Source organism: Siphateles boraxobius, unplaced genomic scaffold (genome assembly GCF_051911475.1).
Source record: "Siphateles boraxobius isolate OS27281-9 unplaced genomic scaffold, OSU_SipBor_1 9, whole genome shotgun sequence".
In the NCBI taxonomy this organism is placed as follows: Eukaryota; Metazoa; Chordata; class Actinopteri; order Cypriniformes; family Leuciscidae; genus Siphateles; species Siphateles boraxobius.
The window spans coordinates 11,255,145-11,267,916 of NW_027509219.1; the positions used below are offsets into that span (position 1 = coordinate 11,255,145).

General features: G+C 43.8%; 2 long non-coding RNA genes across 3 annotated transcripts in view; one reads left to right on the top strand and one right to left on the bottom strand.

Annotated features, from left to right (window-relative positions):
* The window catches only part of LOC143732905 (uncharacterized), a 376,949-nt gene that overhangs the window by 363,830 nt on the left and 347 nt on the right, over window positions 1-12,772 (bottom strand). Inside the window, exon 3 of one of the 2 annotated variants that reach the window (XR_013201199.1) lies at window positions 11,648-11,815. The exons of the other annotated variant lie outside the window; for it this stretch is intronic. This is a non-coding gene — a long non-coding RNA (uncharacterized LOC143732905). Of the gene's footprint in view, window positions 1-11,647; window positions 11,816-12,772 lie in introns of those variants that run through there. 2 annotated transcript variants of the gene reach the window in all.
* LOC143732904 (uncharacterized) lies at window positions 405-8,749 on the top strand. The gene is made up of 3 exons (XR_013201197.1): window positions 405-569; window positions 7,829-7,930; window positions 8,586-8,749. It is a non-coding gene; the product is annotated as an uncharacterized LOC143732904 (long non-coding RNA).

A 12,772-nucleotide genomic window follows, 5' to 3' on the forward strand; every position in this document is an offset into this window, starting at 1 on the left:
GAAAAGTCCACTAGAGGCGCTAAGTGGTATCATTTTTTCTCCGTTCCAGATGGTTAAATAAAGGTTATAAAAACAATAATATGAGTAATGTACAGACTTCTCAGTAGCCCTATACACGCATTTTAATATAAATTAGCAATTTTTTCCACGCTTTTGAGGTGCCACACAGCCAAGTCTCATGGCAGTTCGTGATATGGTCACGTCATTTAATCTACTGGTTCGTGATACTGACACGTTTATTACGTTATTTTCGTGATATCAGCATTTTTATTTATTTATTTTATTTATTTTTTTACTAATGTAATGCACGATTCTTTCTGCCAGTCGGGCAGCTGTTTAATCGACATTTATTCACGATATCTTATCATGTTTAGGCTTATATATGTATTCATTTTAATGTTATTATTTCGGTCTTATTGCCAGGGAAGCTGGACTGCTTTGCTGTTTATTGATTTAAAAAAAAAAGTATAAACGACTACACAAATTTTATCAGTAGGAAATCGCGTTGAAGAAGTCTCCTTCCGAACACATCGCGATATTTGGCATCAGTTCATGTGTGCCAGATGTTGGTAAGTAGCAAAATACACTGTCCTAATAATGTTTGATATAATGTCTTTTCTGATGGTCGAAATGAATCAGATTAGCTCATGTTCAGTCACTGCATTATCTGTCATCTCCACGGAGGCTTTGCGTTTCATTGCTTTTTTAATTCAAAACAAGGTGATTAAACACTATCTGTCACGTGTCGTGCTATAGGCCTATACCTTCTATCAGTTAATAATATTCAAATTAGGTTTAAAGTAAGTTAGTACAATTAGTTCCAAAGTGATATTTGTAGTAGAATCACAAAAACAACACTTACCTTGCTTTTACCACAGTAACCTTAGTTTTACTGTGATAGGTGTGGTACAAGGACAGTAACCACAGAACTTACCATGCTTTTACCATATTATTTGTAGTTTTAATATGATATTTGTTGTAAATCCATATTAACCACAACACTGACCATACTTTTACCACATTATTTGTAGTTCTCTTACGAGAGTATCTCTCGTACTGCGTAATATCTTACGCTATGGGGAAAACCTCTTTTCCACGAGATATTGAAGCCAAAAATTATCCTTTAATTTTGATTAATGTAAAACGCTGTGCGGCAGCGTGCAGACATAGGCAAGACGGCTCGCGCGCCTATTGGCTGCCCTGCGTCAACAGCAGCAAGCCTATCGAGAGAGGCCCTGCGTGACGTGACATCCAAAGGGGGTGCTTCGCGCCCATTTCGTCGCGTCCCGCCAGAATAGGCGTGGCCTTGGCCTATAAATACGCTCGACAGGCTGATACAAACTGATTTTCAACTCTTCAGCGAAGCACTACTGCATCGCTGGATCCGGAGTGAGAAGCCGCGCCGTCTGATTGTAAGCCTTCTGCGGGACGAGCCTTCGAGCCTGAAGTCGCTGGCCTACACCTCGCCGCCTTCAGCCGCCGTACCTGCTACGCTTTCCGGCGTTCATATCCTTTTCACTGCTGAGTGTGTGTTCGCCGCTGCGACTCACACTCTATCTCTGTTTTGTATCTGTTCTAAAAGAGCAAGCGTCTTTTTGAAGACGCTTCGTTCCTGTGGAACTATTGCCATGGTGACTCTGAGGACTTGCCTGGCATTTTCTCTCCGAGTCTGCACTCCCGCCCGCTGTAGTGCCGCGCCGCAAAGCGCCGTATTCAGCGGGTCCTCGAGCCTTCTCCAGCCCGTGAAAGCTCGCCGGTTCGCCCGCCAGCTTCACCAGCTTCAATCGAGTCGCTCACTGACGGACAACGGCCGCCGCGCGCCGCCGCTTCCGCCATTAGTGACGACAAGATAGCTGCATCGGTAGAGGAGGCCAGCTATTGCCATGGTGAGTGAGACTCCCGCCCGCTGTAGTGCCGCGCCGCAAAGCGCCGTACTCAGCGGGTCCCCGATCCTTCTCCAGCCGTGAAAGCTCGCCGGTTCGCCCGCCAGCTTCACCAGCTTCAATCGAGTCGCTCACTGACGGACAACGGCCGCTGCGCGCCGCCGCTTCCGCCATTAATGACGACGAGATAGCTGCATCTGTAGAGGAGGCCAGCTGCTATATCCCCGCGTCGGACAGTGAGTATTGGGCGAGCTCTGTGGATCTCCCCCTTCTGCCCGCGAGTCGTCAGGGAAACGGGCCAGCATTAAACCGCGGCTAGCTTTCTTTACATTATAAGAAAGCTACCCCGCCCCCCGTGGGCATGCGTCATCGGCGAAATGAGGATAGAGTGTATTTTTAGTCCCGCCGAGGCCGGACCAATCTCCATTTCTCAAACATTTCTCAGTTCCTCTTAGTTTGAGCGGCTGAAAATGTCAATATTGCAGCAATGAGCCTGTTGTATAACACGCACGCATGCAAACAAACGCCAACACACACAAAACTGTGATGACGCTCTATTATGTGCTCGAGCTATTTTAAGCTTTTGTCGTTTTCCCCTGTGGTTCAGTGGCGAAACCTACAGCCATCGCACGGGAGACCCGTGTTCGATCCCAGCTCTCGCAGCAGATAAAATTTAGTCTTGCCGCGGCCAGACTTGCACTGATACTTTTCGGTCGTTCAGTTCCAAGAAAATGTGACTGTTCCAGTGTATTTTGCAGTAAACAAGCCGGTACCATGGCCCGCTTGCCTGCACACAAATGCTGTTTCCACGGCGACCCAGAAAAATCATATAAGCAATGTATTGTCTGGTATTCCGGCCACAGCCGATGGTGTTTTGAGTGTAATAAAAATGCCCACAGCCCAGTGTTCATTTCTACACACAAACACAGCCCGCCACAGTGCAGGGCTCGCACATATGAAATCGACTCATGTCAATTGTGCATTAAATGTAGTGAATGTGCCCACAACCCAGTGCCCACAAACACTACACACTGCATGTGCCACGTTTTCTGTAAAACGAAACCAACACACATACAGTCAGCTAAGACCCACGGTGTTTAAGTCTCGCCGCGGCCAGACTCCACCGAAACCTCTCGCTCGTTCAGTTCCAAACAATGTGACTGTTCCAGTGTATTTCGCAGTAAACAAGCCGGTAACACAGCCCGCTTGCCTGCACATTAACGCCATTTTTACGGCGACCCAGATAAATCCAATAAAGAGTGTATTTTCTGGTGTCCCGGCCATAGCCGATGGTGTTATGAGTGTTGTAAGAATGCCAACGTCACAGTGCCCATTCCCACACACAGACACAGCCCGCCACAGTTCAGGGCTAGCACAAATAAAATCGACTCATGTCGATTGTGCAAACGTAGTGAATGTGCCCACGACACAGTGCCCACAAACACTACACAGTGCGTGTCCCACGGTTTCTGTAAAAACGAAACCAACACATATTCAGTCAGCGCAAGCCAACGGTGTTTTCAGTGCAGTAAATGTGCCCGCTGTCCCGCGCCCACATTCACTCACAGACACGCTGAACCCTACGGGGTTTGTCCCGCTCGTTCTCTCTCCACAATTTGTCATAGAGAAAGCGAGTGCGAACAGGCTGCCCGCCGTGATCGGCGCGCCCCCCGCCTCGCGCACTTTAAACACAGTGTTCATGTCTCAGCACACCGAAGCTCTGCAGCCGCCGCTGTGCCGCGGCCAGAGCCCGGATATCATTCTGCCTCTAGCTATCCACGCGAATGCATGGGCAATGCTTCCCGGGGTATCAGAATGGGTGTTGAACACTATAAAGAGAGGCTATTCGCTAAGGTTCGCTCGACGTCCCCGACGTTGCACGGCGCGTGTCGAAACCACGGTGGACAATGAAGTATCTCATCTACTTCGAACCGAAATAGCGAAACTACTGAGCAAAGGGGCCATAGAACCTTTATCTCAGGCTCAGAGCGAAGGGGGTGTATACAGCAGATATTTTCTGGTACCGAAAAAAGACGGGGGTCTCAGACCCATTCTAGATCTGCGACAATTGAACAAAGTGCTTCTGAAACGCAAGTTAAAAATGCTGACAACCAGCAAAATCCTCGCGCACGTGCGCCAGGGAGACTGGTTCATGTCAATAGATCTGAAAGACGCCTATTTCCAAATACAGATTGCGTCACGTCACAGGCGATTCTTGAGATTCGCCTTCGAGGGCCAGGCATATCAATACACAGTCCTACCGTTCGGCCTGTCTCCAGCACCCCGTATATTCACGAAGTGCATGGACGCGGCTCTCGCACCCCTGAGACTTCAGGGCATGTGAATTTTGAACTACTTGGACGACTGGTTGATTCTAGCTCGATCACGATCAGAGCTCATAGAACACAGGACCGCATTACTCGAGCATCTCGAGAATTTGGGTCTCACAGTCAATTGGGCGAAGAGTTCGCTGTCTCCCAGCCAGAAAATCTCCTTTCTGGGAACAGTGATGGACTCGCTGTCTATGACAGCACGTCTGTCGCCGGAGCGAGGACTGAACATTCAGCGCGCCGTGAAATCCTTCCGCCGCGGCTCTATAGTCCAGCTCAAACGGTTTCAGAAAATGCTGGGCCTCATGGCCTCAGCATCTTCAGTACTTCAGCTGGGCCTGCTTCGCATGCGCCCACTGCAGTTATGGCTGAAAGCACGAGTTCCGCACGGGGCTTGGGCCGCTGGTCTGTTTCGCCTCAGGGTCGACAGGAAATGCGTCTCGGCTCTGAAACCTTGAAAAAAGCCGACTGGTACCAGTCAGGCGTGAGTCTGGGGACTCCCTCGAGTGTGATGGTGGTGTCCACGGACGCCTCCACCTCGGGGTGGGGAGCGCTGCTCGAGGGCAGACCGTTCTTTGGCCAGTGGTCAGAACGGGAGAAGCTCCTACACATAAACTGTCTAGAAATGCTGGCAGTAGACAACGCGCTAAGGCGTTTTTGTCCCCAGATAAAAGGCCGCCACGTCTTAGTCCGGTCGGACAACATGTCAGTGGTGGCGTACATAAATCACCAGGGCGGCGTCAGGTCCCGAAGCCTTTACAGGCTGACGAAACGCTTCCCTGGGCTGGGCTCAGCACAACCTGCTTTCACTGAAAGCAGCGCATGTGCCTGGTCACCTGAATCTGGGACCAGACAGACTGTCCAGAAACAATGTCCCAGCAGGGGAATGGTCGCTGCACCCGCAGACGATCCAACTGCTGTGGGAGACATTCGGCAGAGCGCAGGTGGACCTGTTCGCGTCCCAGGAAAACGCTAACTGTCCGAACTTTTTCTCCAAGAGCAGGGACGCGCTGGCCCACGTATGGCCCCGACGCCCCCTCTATGCTTTTCCCCCCGTCTCGCTCCTGCCTCAAGTGCTGGAACGAATCAGGGAAAATGGATGCCCAGTGCTGCTCGTGGCTCCGCTATGGACGAACCAAACCTAGTTCCCAGTCCTGATGCAGCTGGCCAGCACTGCCCCGTGGCCGATACCGGTGAGGAGAGACCTCCTCTCTCAGGCAAAGGGCTCGATTTGGCATCCTCGCCCGGAGTTATGGTCCCTACATGTGTGGGCCATCAACGGGTACCCGCTAACCTCCCGGAGGGAGTGTTAAACACGATCACGCAGGCTAGGGCCCCGTCTACTAGACGGCTCTACTCCTCCAAATGGTCAGTGTTCTCTACCTGGTGTCAAGCTCAGGGCTTTTCACCCGTAGACTGCGGGGTTACGGAAGTGCTTTCCTTTCTTCAGGAGCTGCTGGATAAGGGTAGAACCCCGTCCACGCTCAAAGTATACGTGGCGGCCATAGCGGCGTTTGCAAAACCGACGTCTGGCCAGTCACTGGGGAAGAACGACCTCGTCGTGCGATTCCTCAGGGGAGCTTGGAGGCTGAATCCTTCCAGACCTCCCTCAGTCCCTATGTGGGACCTTTCTACGGTTCTGGAAGCCCTGAAAGGTGCCCCATTCGAGCCAATCCATTTGTCAGACATGAAGCACCTGTCTTTCAAAACGGTATTTCTTGTGGCTCTTGCTTCAATGAAGCGCGCGGGGGACTTGCAAGCGCTTTCAGTAAGCGCGTCCTGTATTGAGTTTGGGCCTAATGACTCAAAAGTCATACTCAAACCAAGGCACGGGTACGTGCCAAAATCCCTCAACACACCGTTCAGGGCCCAGGTTATTTCCCTGTGCGCCCTCCCGGTGAACAATGAGGAAGCGGATGCTAATCTCCTTTGCCCCGTCAGGCCGCTGAGGGCTTATGTGTCCCGCTCGTCTGTCTTCAGGCAGACCGAGCAGCTCTTTGTTTTGTTTGGCGGACGCTCCAAGGGACTAGCCGCATCAAAACAGAGCCTATCCAGATGGATAGTCGATGCCATAGCGCTGGCTTACACTTCTAAGGGCCTGCAGTGTCCTTTGGGTGTCAGAGCGCACTCCACGAGAGGCGTGGCCTCTTCGTGGGCGTGGTCTAGTGGGATTTCCTTGCATGATATCTGTATGGCGGCGGGCTGGGCCTCGCCGTCTACATTTATAAGGTTCTATAACCTAGAAGTTCCCGCCTTACAGGCCAAGCTGCTGTCGGTCTAGAATTCAGTACTATCTGTCCCGCTGCGCCGGCGCAGAATGCTGAGTTTTGTATCGCTCACTGATCGATGGAACAGCTCCATGGGTGTTGAATAGCCCGTATTTTTGCCCAGTTCAGGCTGAACGCATTCACCCTGTCTGCGGGATATACTGTTGACATAACTAGCTCCTATGGGATGCTATTTCGTGGGGAATGATGCTGGTAGCCTCTCTTCTCCGACTCTCTGTGAGTCTACGGTGATTATGCACTATATGAGCCCCGGGCTACTGCCCTTGGGACTTTGGTGTCGGATCCCAGTACGCACGGCGTCTTACATTGTGTTCCCCATAGCGTAAGATATTACGCAGTACGAGAGATACTCTCGTAAGAGAACGTACTCGGTTACTAACGTAACCTCGGTTCTCTCTAGAGAGGGAACGAGTACTGCGTATCCTGCCGTGCATACAACAGCGCTGGTTCGCTTCAGCGTTGAAAACCAGTTTGTATCAGCCCGTCGAGCGTATTTATAGGCCAAGGCCACACCTATTCTGGCGGGACGCGACGAAATGGGCGCGAAGCACCCCCATTGGATGTCACGTCACGCAGGGCCTCTCTCGATAGGCTTGCTGCTGTTGCCGCAGGGCAGCCAATAGGCACGCGAGCCGTCTTGCCTATGTCTGCACGCTGCCGCACAGCGTTTTACATTAATCAAAATTAAAGGATAATTTTTGGCTTCAATATCTCGTGGAAAAGAGGTTTTCCCCATAGCGTAAGATATTACGCAGTACTCGTTCCTTCTCTAGAGAGAACCGAGGTTACGTTAGTAACCGAGTACGTTTTAATGTGATATTTGTTGTAAATGCATATTAACCACAACACTTACCATGCTTTTACCATATTATTTGTAGTTTTAATGTGATATTTGTTGTAAATCCATATTAACCACAACACTTACCATGCTTTTACCACATTATTTGTAGTTTTAATGTGATATTTGTTGTAAATGCATATTAACCACAACACTTACCATGCTTTTACCACATTATTTGTAGTTTTAATGTAATATTTGTTGTAAATGCACAGTAACCACAACACTTACCATGCTTTTACCACAGTAACCTTAGTTTTACTGTGATAGGTGTGGTAAAAGGACAGTAACAAAACTGTCTGTGCTTTTACCTTAGTATTGTTAGTTTTAAAGTGATATTTGTTGTAAATGCATATTAATCACAACACTTATCATTCTTTTAATGGCAAATAATGTAACAAGAAATATTTGTAAGTTAAATCAGTAATTTTTCCATTAAATAATCCGATATATTTTACATAAAGATATTTTCTTTTCTCTTTTTTTCAGCTGAAAAGACCAAAAGGGCCTTTCGGACTCAGTCAGCTCATTATTGTTTGAGGAGAAGTAAACAGAGGAGACGAAAAGCTGCAAAGGCAAATATTCGCAATGGTATGTATGTGTTGGTTTTAACCCTAAATCAAACATTTTATCAAGCATTTGTTGTTTCTTAAACCTTTTCTTACAAAACCCAAAGCCCAATCAGTACAAACATAGTCTCAAAGTCTTAATAATTCACAAGATTTAACAAGTTGTCAAATTCGTACAATACTTGTACATAATCATGCAGCTTTTACTCCTAGTGCTGTCAATGGCTAGTGCCTCAATTCCTGTACATATTTATCTCCATATTTGTAAATCAGTTGCACACCTTCTTGGAAAGTAGTCGGACGTCCCATACACTATCAGAAAAGTTTATATTAATTGCATTGTATTCATTAAAATTATAACAATTTGGATCCTGTCTGTTGATGTTCCAATGATACATGATGTCTCTCCACAACTCATAACCTTCCTCTGTTTGCAAGAGTGGAAAAGCTAATTTGACTTGTCACATGACATCAGATACTCGATTATTTTGTCGTAATCAGATCAGTTACACTGCTGATAACTGTCCCGTTTGCATGTAAATCGTGTTATTTTTAAACAAGTTTATATGATTATTGCTTGCTATTAAAGACATGCTTGTTTTCATAGAAATGACCACATATCAGTGAGCTTATTACATAAATGCATTTAACATTTAATTATCCAATACTCCTTACAGAAAAATATCCCACAGTTATGGATAAACTCACAACATCATCATCAAGTCCTGTGCTGGGCACATTGGGCAACAAGTGTCCTCCAACATATTCGATCCGTGGACCAGTTCTCCTCATCTTCCCATGGGACACTGACATTCTTCAGGTGTCCGTGAAACATCTGTCTCCATGTCTTCCTTGGTCTTCCCTGTCTCCTGCATCCTCCTATAGTGGTGTCCACTTCATAACTGTTTTTCTGTTGTGTAGTTTGGGCATGCGTAGGATGTGTCCAGCGAGGTGCTCCCTTTGCTCTGTCACAGTTTCTGAAAGTCTGCATGTGGAGTCCCACTCTTATGATCTCTGATATATGCAGAACCATTATTTAAAATAGTCATTTATCTTTTTCCATATTGTTAAAGAATTTAGTTTTTCATCTTCATAAACTGTACTTGAGGTCTGCCTAATGCCTTTATCAAATAAGCTTCAGTGCTCTTCAGGAGTTTTGGTAAAGGACATATTCATTGACATCATCTAGTTCTAGTCATGCAGCGACTTCATGGTGCAATAGTCAAATGTATATTTCTTCAAGTGTATATAGCCGGTGTTTGTCCGAACAATTGAAGATAGTGAGAGTGTTCAGGAAAACCTTTTGAAACAAGCAATATTTATGGAGTTCTGTTTGGTGCTGAAAGAGTATTACAAAAAATGACACACTTGACAACTGGACATTATTCTGTGAGTTTGTTACCTTTACATTTAGATGGACTTAATGTCTTACATGTAGCTTCATTAAACCTTTAATTACAGTGGTCACTATTTATCCACCATAACTACATCTATGTTATCATTGTATGACTACCTGGTTAATGTAATTGTAATACAGGCCTACCTGTGAATGTATTTTTTAGAAGCCTTTTCTTGCTGACATTTATAATAATTAACTATTTTAGATTTCCTTTCATTTAGTTACAATAAAACTGACCAATAATCACAAGGGTATAGAATTAAAGTTGAGAATGTAAAATGTTGTGCTTAAGTTTTCACCTATTTGTTCTTTAAAGGGAAGAAACAAATATATTTTCACATAACAAAGTTGAATTTCAACTCGTGGTTTGTAAAAATATAACTTCATCAGCGATTTTTTTAAAGTAACTGTATGTGTCAGAATAATAGATTGCCCCTGTATCTGGATTTTATGTTTTGTTTACAATTAACTGATTTTTATTCTGTTGTGCAGTAGTTTTGGCACTACATTTGTCTTTAAACAGTTTGACATTAAATATTGGAATTTGCTTTAAAAATTGTGTGCATTCATTATGCTTTTGTTACATTTTGTCATATAATAAACTTGATATACTATACATACACTGCAAATGTTAGAAGCACTTTAGTACATGCAATTATCTTTAATTTTAAAAAAACTGCAAACTACCCTGCCATTGTGCCATTGCTTTCTCTTTCAAATGTATGCATCAGTCTAATCAAATAAGCAAATTTGTGTCATGATCATATGAATCCAACGTTTTTGGATGGTAACCACACAAAGGAGTCTTTTTGTTTTTAAATGTGAGTTTTATAATTTAATTAGAATCAATACATATTTAACAGCCCAAATATTAAATATTTAAGGAATCTATCCCTGCAGCCGGAACTGGAAGAGATCTGTCATCATTTACCATAATTGGGCAAGTAAGTGTGACGCATCTGTTCAGCTGGGTTGTTATTGGCTGTGACTTTATCGCAGAACTCGCTGTGATTGGACTATCTTTTAACCCATATAAAACAGCGCTTCATGTTACAAAGTATGTTTTGGTGTTATTATTACGTTAGTTATACATTAAGGTAACTAGAAAGTGTCTCTATGTTGTAAGAAATTTCTCTTTTACCGAGATCCCAACCCTAACCCTAAGCATGTCTGCACATTTCAATGAACTACAGCACAATGTTTCTGTTCCATTGATATAATGACAGAGATATGTGGGTAATGTAGTTTAAAACGTTTAGTAATGAAACAGTAAATGTTAAATAAATAATATCTTTAATGGGCAACTGGATATCTAAATTTGTTAATTGTGCAAACCTTTATGACATATATGAGGGATAGGTTGCAATTTGATATTTTACTGTGAGCACTTTTAAAATAACCTTTATGCCAGCTTGCCATATATGTCTGAAAACTGTGCCCAACATTATTTAGTAAACATAGCATAAGCAGTTGTCCTTCATATTGTCTCTTTGATACACTAACCGGACTTTGAGTTACAGCCATTTGAAATGTGCTTTCTTTTGCTCTTCTGGGGGCCGTTGCTGGGCCCCTGAGGGTGGACGGGCAGTACAGTCTACACAGATTTTAGATATTGAACTATTACTATATCACAAGGATAATGCACCATTCAGTAAAACAACAAAACAGTGCCAAAATATCCTTTTAACCCCATCTGACTGCTGATTATTTGCCTGACATCAGTAATGTCTAGGCTTTCATTTTAAATGCAGTAGTAGATGTACTAGAATGATCAACATGGATCATCTTCAATTATACTTAAAGTGTTTGTAGCAAGATAGCCCACTGCAGCCTCTTGTTATTCACACACCTTCTCTTTATTTCACTGAAAACTGGCATAAATGCAAGTATGTGCAACTTTTGCTGCATTGTTGTCCCAAATATCATTAACCACAACAAAATGTTTATGTCCTAAGTAAACTAATTATGGTAATTAATTATATTTAGTTGTTTTTAAATTATGAACTAAACTAAATAAATGAGAAATTCAAATTTCTCAAATAAAATTCTGTCCCAAACATCACTTTCAATACACAATATTCACCATACTTTATTACACAACACTTTATTTGAGGACACAACATAAAGTTGATAAAGTAGCATAAAGACAAATGAGATTCAAGATAAATAACAATGAGCCTTCAAAAATACATTAACATCAAATTAATCCATTCACAACTGCTGAAGCCACACAAATGAGTGCCAGAGAATCCTATTCAGTCACCTATGATACAGAAAACAGATTTTATATTGTGTTGGAACAACACAAAAATCACAGCTAAACTGGTTTCTTGTTCTTCCCTGTACGTCTCTATCGTGTTCGTGTTCTTCTTCCTCATCTAAACAGTTTGTTCAGTTGTGCCCTACAGTACAACTGATGAACAGAAGATGTGATCACTGATGTGGTGTAGATCTTTCTCAGAGGAAGAAGTCTCAACATCCCATCGTCAGGCGTTCTCCAGTCCTGGTCTGAAAGTAAAACAAAAAACACAAACAATTCAAATTAAACTGTTTAATGGACAGTCAGGTCAGCTTATGCTCTGCGTTATTTAAAGCTACATTGTGTAAGATTTTCTCCCATATAGCGGTGAAATTGTATAAGACTACCAACTGAATATTACTTTCTAGCCCCTCCCATTCCGAGGGCGTTGTAACTCCTACTATGACCGTATTATTATGAGTAATCTCCCCCTCGCATTCGTCACGGTGCCACTAAGTAAAGGCGCGAAAGGCGAAGCTTGAATTTCCAGGTATGTCCCTCTTTGGCTAATGTATTTTCAAGATGGAGGCACAACATGGCTGCCACCATTCGAGCGACTCGCTCATATGTATTCTGAATGGCAGATTCTACACTTACGAGAGTACTTGATTAGTTGGTGGAAGAAATTACACATGAATGAGCACATATAATTTTGAAAGAACAAAGTGGTTTTTTTTGTTGCAAAGAATCAACATAAAAAATGACACAGTGTAGCTTTATTTAAAGCAGTGATGGGCTACTCTGGCCCTCAGCGTCCACTGTCCTGCAGATTTAGCTCCAACCTCGAACCCTCCTGCCTATTGTCTACCAGGAAACCTGAAGACTTTGGTTAAAAATGTTCAGATGTGCTCAATTAGGGTTTGATGTAAACTCTCCACCTCAAAAAGGAGAACGCAAAAGGGCCAGAGTTGCCTGTTCCTTATTTAAATTTACAAAGCAGCAGTCAGTACATTATATAATATACACATTGAAGTATTATATATATATATATATATATATATATATATATATATATATATATAAATATAATATTGCAGCACATAATATAAGCTATGTACTGAAGAAAAACCCATATAAAAATCGAGTGATAATCTGTACAATGTAAAATTGTCAAGATCAAATTATGTATTACACAGCATTGTTTAAATACAAGACATCCCAATGGA